Source organism: Palaemon carinicauda, chromosome 31, assembly GCF_036898095.1.
Source record: "Palaemon carinicauda isolate YSFRI2023 chromosome 31, ASM3689809v2, whole genome shotgun sequence".
NCBI classification, from domain to species: Eukaryota; Metazoa; Arthropoda; class Malacostraca; order Decapoda; family Palaemonidae; genus Palaemon; species Palaemon carinicauda.
Genome location: NC_090755.1, coordinates 47,507,162 through 47,515,898, shown reverse-complemented (window position 1 = coordinate 47,515,898; position 8,737 = coordinate 47,507,162). Strand labels below are relative to the sequence as shown.

The following is an 8,737-nucleotide window of genomic DNA, read 5'->3' as shown; positions in this document are numbered from 1 at the left end:
CCTGTTGCAACAAAAGATTTGAAGGTTACACAAGGATTTCTCACGAACAATCTATTTCCTACCTGGCAAAAACAATTTTCAGCAAGTAAGGAATGGATTAAGTTTAAGGGGAGGTATAAATAATCTGAAAAACATAAATGTTACAGTAGAACTTACATCTGCGACTGAAGAAGCAGCTCTAACAGATCACGCAAAGTTTGGAGTAATAATTAGAAAAGACAAATATCCTAACTAAATTTTCAACTATGAGAAGACTTCTTTAGCAAAAAAAAAAAAAGCCTAGTAAGACATACTCACAAGGGTGTCACACAAGCACCCAGGTTTAGAGTATGGAAGGATTAGTTGACCTTGGTTCTTTGTGGGAATACAGTGGGTCATATGATAAGGCCAGATGTTTCTCTCTGAGAACCCACACATTAAGAGGAATAAAAACAAAGAAACGTTTCCTGCTTTCTGGTAACAAAGGCCAAGGACTGGGTCACTACTATTCTCTTCAGGCAGTGGTTTAATAAATATTTTGTTCCTGAAATGAAAGCATACCTTGAGAAAGAAGAGTTGCCATTCAAGGTGCTATGGATTGTAGACATTTCTCCCAGACATCCTCAAGACATAGTAGTGAATAATCCTAGCAGATTATTTACATAAGCAGTATTCTACACAGTACAATACTTTGTGCATTGATGTTTGATAATATTGTTATTGTTCGGTATACTGTACTACATTGCATGTTTTATGTTGGAGGAAGATATCATTAAGCTTATACAGTAACCCCTTCCCATATCGCGGTTCACCTACCACTCCCTCAGTGCATGGTGGATTTATAAATACGTAAATCTATATCATGGACTTGCTCTTCATATCAAGGGTTTCTAAGGGCAAATAAGTTTTATATTTTACATATTTTTGGGTTTATAAAAGCTATAGTTATAAAGATAATAGAAAATGCAAATTAAAAAAATAATTAAAATATAGTCATCCCACACATTTTACTAGGGTTCTGTTTCAGGACAGCTTGAAAAAAGCAAAATTTTGCAAAAAGCATGGGAAACCTATTTTTCACTCCTTACAGACCTTTTAAGCTTTTATAATTGATATCCTTACATGCTAAGAGTACTATAGTCTATACTGAGTAGATTTGGTTATGTACAGTAGACTAAGAATCCATATATTTTACAGGTACAGTATGTTAACTAGAGTAATATAACTTTAAAATTGTTGTACAGTACAGCATAGTTGAGAGAGAGAGAGAGAGAGAGAGAGAGAGAGAGAGAGAGAGAGAGAGAGAGAGAGAGAGAGAGAGAGAGAGAGAGAGAGAGAGAGAGAGTGTGTTTATCTAGCCTATTAAACTGGAATTCTGCAACTTTGGGGTCATGGAACATATATAAGGAGGTTTTACTGTACATTAGCTTCTTTCTTCCTTTTGACAGCACTGTCACTGTAGTTTCAGTGGTCTAGTTAAACTTTTTAATACAAACAACTGAATACAGAACTGTGAAATAATAACTATATTTTCTAAACTAACTGTAAAATGATTTACAGCTGCTCTGGTAATATAAGTACATCAAAAATTCTTCTTGGATGAAAATTTTTTACCTGTAGCATTTTCACATATATTAGTTTATACTACTACTATAGTACTCTACTATAAACCAGTATAAAAACGGACAAAAAGAGTAGATCCTAAAATATGAACTAATCTACTAATGCTTTATCTGTAACTGTAAGAGAAACCACATTATTAAAGATTAAAGAAAATACCATTAGGGTACCAGTGTCAGTTACTAAGAGAAGTGGGCATCCAATTCACTTAATAACAATCCAAATAATTCTGTTGCCAGATTAAAATGATCACATGTGTTTAGAGGGGCTCTAAATAAGAGAAAAATATATTCTAATAGTACATATAGTAGGCATAAAGGGATTTTAGCGAAGGAAAAATCTATTTCTGGGCAGAGACCTGGTCGCCCAGTGAAATGCTCTTTAGAGCGCCATTTCTAAGGTATAAATACTGCTAAATATACCAGAGAAAAAAGTTGCATGGAATGCCAGGAATAAACCCAGTTCGCTCACTCTAATAGTGTGTCGGTATAATAACTGGGGCGTGTTAAAACCACTACCAGAGGTCCCTTACCAATTAGTCCTCTCCTTCCTCAATATCCCCTGATACTATGAAGTGCCGTTCTACATCCGACTACTGCCCTCTACTACGACTACCCTCCCCCCACCCCTACCACTACCCACGCTTCTTCCCTCATTCCTACTAGCACCCCAAGCATGGACCAGCCTAGGGTGAGGATAAAAGGGAGTGGGTTCACTGAGCGACACAGGTCTCTCACCCAGAAATAGATTTTTCCCTCATCAAAATTCCTTTTCTGGGCTCGACCTGTGTCGCTCCATGAAATAATATCAGAGAATTGGTCCGTAAGCTTGGAAATACACATAAAGGCAAGGAACTGAAATAAAATAGAATAACTGAATTAAGAGTGTTTTAATAAAAACCTTAATATACCAATCTCTTAAAGTACAATACCGAGTCAGAGACCCAAAATTTAATGATAATAGGGAAAACTTCCAACAAACAAAGATCATGAGATGTCTAACTATAACAAGAAAAGACATAAATAGTATATATACATCATAACCATGGGGTAGGGTGCAATCCAAATGAATGACAAGGGAACAGTAGGGAGAATAGGCAAGACAGGTGTCACCCCACTCCTTATAAGGAGACAAGGCACAAAAAAAAATAAAAAAGAGAGAGATATGAAGATAGGACCTAGTTATAATGGTTCTGTTATATCCGGAGGAACCACGTTCCCTGCTGCCACTGTTGCAAATTTTAGGGTTTCCAATGATTTTAAATAGTGGCATTTGAATACTGTTGGTGATTTCCAGCCTGTATATCTTTTTAATTCTTCAAAATTCATGTGATGAAAATAATTAACCGATGTTGCTACTGCTTGGATATCATGGGCATGTGGGACTGAAGCCGGGTTGGCTTGCGTAGTAAAATAAAGAATCTGCTGTCAGATTCCTTCAAGGGAAATGGTTCCTCCATGTTCTCTAATAAACAAAGGGCCTGAATATGTATTAGGAGTTCTATTCAAATAAGCTTTCAGAGTGTTAACTGGGCACAGGGATAGGTCTTGTGGAAGTGGGACAATCTTCCACGGGGTTCATCTATTCTGTGGATCCTCATTCTTTGCTAAGAATCGTCTATCTGGAGAGAGTAATACCTCACCAGAAGAAAGAAAGTCAATGTAATCTGGCTCTCTAGATAACGCCGAGATTTCAGATATCCTGACTCCTGAAGCTAAACTTACCAAAAATAACGTCTTCCTAAGAAGCGTTATATAAGTGCATGAGTCATTATCAGTATCAGAAGCTAATTTAAGGACATCATTTAAAAACCAGGAAACCGTGCGAGGACGAGTAGCTGGTTTTAGCCTACCACAAGCTTTGGGGATAGATGAAAAATACGAATCCGTAAGATCAATATTGAACCCGAATTGAAATGTTTTCTTTAAAGCGGACTTAAAGCGGCTAGACACCCTTCAATCAAAGTTCTGAAAAAAGTAACTGACAGATTGGCAGTCATTGTCTGAACATCCGAGTCTTTAAAAAATTTTGCCAACTTCTTTACAGCAGAATCATATTGTCGAAGGGTGGATTCTCTCTTGTCCGACTCTAGGAACAATGTGTTAAGAGGGTCAATATCAGCATCCTTTTGTGCTGCAAATTTCATGAAGTCCATAAAGTTAGGGCACTCTGAATTTTTGAGGAAGCTGACACACTGCGAGTTCGTACTGTTTGCGTCAACTTTGGGTTGGGGGTCCGCCAAGGACAGGTTCCCAGTTCTGCCATGAGAGGAAACCAGTTGCTTTTTGGCCAATTGGGAGCCACCACGGCAATCTGCCCTTTGAAAGTCCTGAGCCTGTCTAGAACCCTCATTAGCCTGTTTGTAGGAGGAACCAGGTAAATCCTTCGCCAGGTGTTCCAATCTATAGACATGGTGTCCGTGGTATAGGCCAGAGGGTCCAGGTTGGGGGCTACATAACATTGTAGTTTGTGGTTGGATTCCGTGGCGAATAGATCCACTTGGAGATACGGAATTTGCTGGAAAATCCAATTGAATGGCTCTTGGTCCAGGGACCATTCAGACTCAAGCGGAGTCGTCCTTGAGAGTGCATCGGCGACTACGTTCCTTACGCCCGCCAGGTGAACAGCTGACAAATGTCAATGGTTCCTTGCTGCCAATGAAAAGATTGCAATCATCACCTGATTTAAGCGACCTGATTTGAAACCTCCCCTGTTGTTGCAGTGGACTATCACCACACTGTCCATAATTAATCTGAGATGTTGATTCTTTGACGGGGAGAGCCTTCTTAGAGTCGAGAACACTGCCATGGTCTCTAGAATATTGATGTGCAGTTGATGGAATGTCACTGACTACAAACCTTGGACCTTTTTGAATTGGGAGTAACACCCCCCCCCCCCCCCACCGCTTAGGGAGGCATCCATATGGACTACTAATGCCGGCGGGGGGAAATGAAGAGGTACCGGTTTTGCCAAGCTTTTTACTATGGTTGAAGTCTTTTCCTTAGGATAGATGGAATCCAAGAAATCTTGTCTCGACTTTTGCTGTTTGCTCTGGACCGCCAAACTCGATTGATGTCCTTCAGTTTGGCTTTCAGTAGAGAGTCTGTCACCGAAGCAACCTAGAGTGAACCTAAGATCGTTTCTTGGTTTCTCCGGGATGTTAGTTTGTCCTTGAGAGAGCTTTTCGTGTTCTTTGCTATCTCTCTCCTCTTTTTTCGAGGAATCGACAGTTTGTTTGTGGTCAGGTTCCATTGTAGACCTGACCACTGGAAGCCTGATGTCGGAACCAGGCGGGACTTTTTGAAATTTACTTGGAACCCTGAGTGTTCCAGAAACTTTATTACTTTGTCCATCGCCTTGCTGCACTCCTTGACGCTGTTGGCCCAAATAAGCCAATCGTCTAGATAGGCCCCTAGCTGTATTCCTTGAGTTCTCAGCTCTTGGATCACTGTTTCTGCTAACTTTGTGAATATTCTGGGAGCTATATTGAGAGCGAACGGCATCACCTTGAAGGCGTATGCTTGTTTGCCTAGCTTGAACCCTAGAAACGGACGAAAATGCCGTGCTATCCGAACATGATAATAAGCGTCTGTAAGATCTATAGAGGTGGCGATGGCCCCATGGGGAAGTAAGGTCCGTACCTGTGAGACGGCCAGCATATGGAACTTGTCGCATTGAATGTATGTATTCAAATGGGACAGATCTAAGATGACTCTTTGTTTGTCTGAGTCTTTCTTTGGCACGCTGAATAAGCGACCTTAAAATTTTAAGCGTTTTACCTCTATTATTGCTTTCTTTAGAAGATCTTTTGCGAAAAGCGTGAGATCTGGCGTTCGAATCTGATAAAAACTGATCGGTGGAGGGGGACCCTGTATCCAACTCCACCCTAGGCCCTTTGTTACTATGCTGTGTGCCCATTTGTTGAACATCCAACGGCTCCGGAAAAGGTATAGCCTTCCCCCTACCTGAGGAGTCTCATTGGTTTGCAGGTCTGCTACCACGGCTCCCTCGGAATCCTCTGCCCCTCCCAGAAACCCTACCGCCGCCTCTATGGCGAAAGGTTCCTCTAGCCCTACTACCTCTTGCCTGCCTATTATAGCCATGAACCTGTCCTTGATATTCAAAAAAAGGGTTATAAGCAGGACACGTAGAGAACGAAGCAGATACAGTAGTTGAGGTGGCTGACTTACCAACACATATTGTTGTTGGGGCTGAGGTTTAGAGGTGGAAGGATGCCGGTCCTGAGATACAGGCAATGCCTGTACCACAGGTTGGGCTTGTGAACCTTAGAAGGTGTGAAACTTCCTCGGTCTTTTCGTGCCTCGTGACTGCGTTCCGGTGGGTTTGAATTTCCTTTTAGGGATGAGACCCCACCTGACCCTGAGGCTTTGGTTGACCCTGGCTGCCTCAATGAGGACTCTGTTAACCACGTCGTCTGGGAAGAGATCTGGCTCCCCAGACCGAGGCCTTAATCAGTCTGTTAGGCTCATGCCTAATGGAAGCCTCAGCTAAAACGTGCTTCCGGCAAGAACGTCGAGCTGCTGCAAAGTCATATGCATCACACTGAAGTGTGTGAAGCAAGGACTTCGTCAGGATCTTAAGAAGACGCTCATCGGCGTATACCAACGAAGTCATCTCCGCCATCATAGCTGAGTTGATAGACCTACTCAGCCTGACTCTTGTCTCATATTCCGTCCTAATTAGTGAGTCCGGTAACCTGGGAAGACGCTCACTGAACTGTGCGGTGACACAGTCTGGATTCAACTTTCCTGTCGTGAAGGTAGCCGGGGCATAAAGCCAGCATTCTTGGTTCCCCGGAAACAGCAAGGAAGTCAGGTCTGTTTACCTAAGTTGCGGCATAGGCTTGTCCTCCATACCCGCTTGCAAAGTAAGGTCTACCACCTTGGTGGTGCAAGGTATAGGGATCTGCTCCTCTACCACGAACATGGTATACACACCTTTATGAGGAGTTAACTTTGTGTTAACACATTCCCACTCAGTCAGGGTCCGTACCCAGGCGGACTGAGCCTGCTCTTTCGGGAATATGACTGTTTCCTTGGGAACTTAATCTACCCTGACCTGCGCGTCCTCTGTTAGGCGCGCGTAACCAGGGAAGGGGAATTGTAAATCCGACGGGTAGAACTCAAAGTCCTCAACCGGATGGGTACCACAACCCTCAATAGTCAACATGCCCTCGGAGAACGGGGCATGAAGGGCCAAACGCCACGGGTTGCTCTTAACAAACGCCGGAAGCTTTGAGGCGTCCGGGACCACAAACTGGTGTTGTTGCGGGAGCCCGGATCTCAAGGGATTTTCAAACATGTTCTCTTGATTCTGCAGTCTTTGGGCGAAAGAGTCCATCGACTGTAGGCGATCGGCAATTGGTACAATCTGAGATTGGACTATACTCCCCATCCGCTTCATGAGCTGGCTCGAGAAGGCTACTGGATCAAAAGCCAGTTCTGGCGATTTCGCCTTTGAGCTCCTTGCTCTCGAGCCCTGGGGTGGCGGAGTAGCCCTAGCTGAGGCCGTCAGTCTTTTAGAAACTGAGGATGATCTGGTGGGGAGAGGTTTGAGTAATTTAGAAGGCTTGTTAGCTTTGGGTAGAGCCTTCTTCACATGCTTTATTTTAGGGGCTACCGAGCATGACTTATCCCTAGCCATGACAGTCCCAGTAAACCCCGGGAAAGAAGAGAGAGAAGAATTAGACTGCGCCGGACTAAGAAAAGGAATCTTAGACCGGACGCTACCTGCCTCACTTACCTCCCTACCTTGACTGGTCGAGTCGACAATCATAGGTTCCACATCTAAACTGATAGCGGCGACATTCCCTAAAACATCATCGCCTAGTCCCTCCAACTCTTCAAGGAAGACTTGAGTTTCCTCCCTAATCCTGGCGATGATTGGAGCCGCCACATGCGCTGCTACTGCCGCCAACATCTTGGCGTTGGGATAGAGGAGGGCGCACATCTCCGCCAGAATATATGGCTGTTTTGCCTTTACGTTACGGCCAAAGCCACCAACCCAAGTCTTGAGGGTAGCAAGGGAAGCGCTCTTAATGGCTTGAGAGACCTGAAAGAGACATTGCCGTTTAAACGTAAACTATAAAAGGAGTTTTCGTAGTAAAGAAAAAACTTTAATACTCGAATTCCAGTATGTACAATAAATATTTCCTACAATAAAGGAATCTGACAAAGAGAAAATTCCGTACCAAGTTTGTAACAAGTACAAAAAAATTATTTCCAACAATAAGTATCAGAGGAAAGGATATAGTACATACCGAGTCACTCGTGAGGTCAGAGACCAGAGCGTAACAAATCTCACATCCATCCGGATGCCAGACCAAAAGATCGGCCACCTGGACCGCACACCCGGCATGAGAACAGCAGACCTCATTCCCGCACGATTGCTGCAACACAGCAGTGCATGCTGTCTCCTGACAGTTAGGGAAACATCATCAAACTGCGCAACTACACGACAAACCTGCAATTTCTTTGGATGATATTTGTCGATGAAGTCGACCACGTCTTGATATTTTCCTAACACCTCTTTTATTTGCGCGGAACTTATTGCAAGTTCACTCATACGGACGTCACGCTCATATTTTTCAATAATTCCTTGCTTTACATCTAAAGAAAGCATTCCCTTATTTCTTTTCTCACCACTACCACTACCACTTGCGAAACTAAGCCTTTTAGGACCCATGATTTTCGTAAAATACCGTAAAAGGATGAACGTAAAAAATCACGGTTAAAACACAATTAATAGCAGAACGCACAGGGCACAACCACAGAAAACCAACGAGAACAGAGGACTGACCCAAGCCACGCTAACTGAGGGTCCCTCCGAGGTTGAAGTGCTGCCTTCTATTGGCGGAAATAAAAAACACATCAGGCGCTATGAGCACCGACTACGCATACGAGTATTGTTTACTTCGGGTGTCGAAAAAAAAATTCGGGTGTAGAGTAGGAACGTGTTCGAATTGTACTTCGCGTGTCGAAAAATTCGGATACAACCGGTACGACGAAAATTGCTTACTTCGTGTGTCGAAATAAAATTTGGGTGTAGAGTCAAAAATTCGCTCGAATTTTACTTTGGATGTTGGAAAATTCGGATGTAGATACGTTCGGATGTAGAG

At 43.0% G+C, this 8,737-nt stretch overlaps 1 protein-coding gene and 1 pseudogene across 1 annotated transcript in view; both read right to left on the bottom strand.

The window, feature by feature from the left end:
• Positions 1 to 8,737, bottom strand: part of LOC137624400 (patatin-like phospholipase domain-containing protein 4) — a 240,223-nt gene that overhangs the window by 16,650 nt on the left and 214,836 nt on the right. The gene's annotated exons all lie outside the window — the stretch shown is intronic.
• On the bottom strand, positions 2,525 to 4,158 carry LOC137624399 (uncharacterized; annotated as a pseudogene).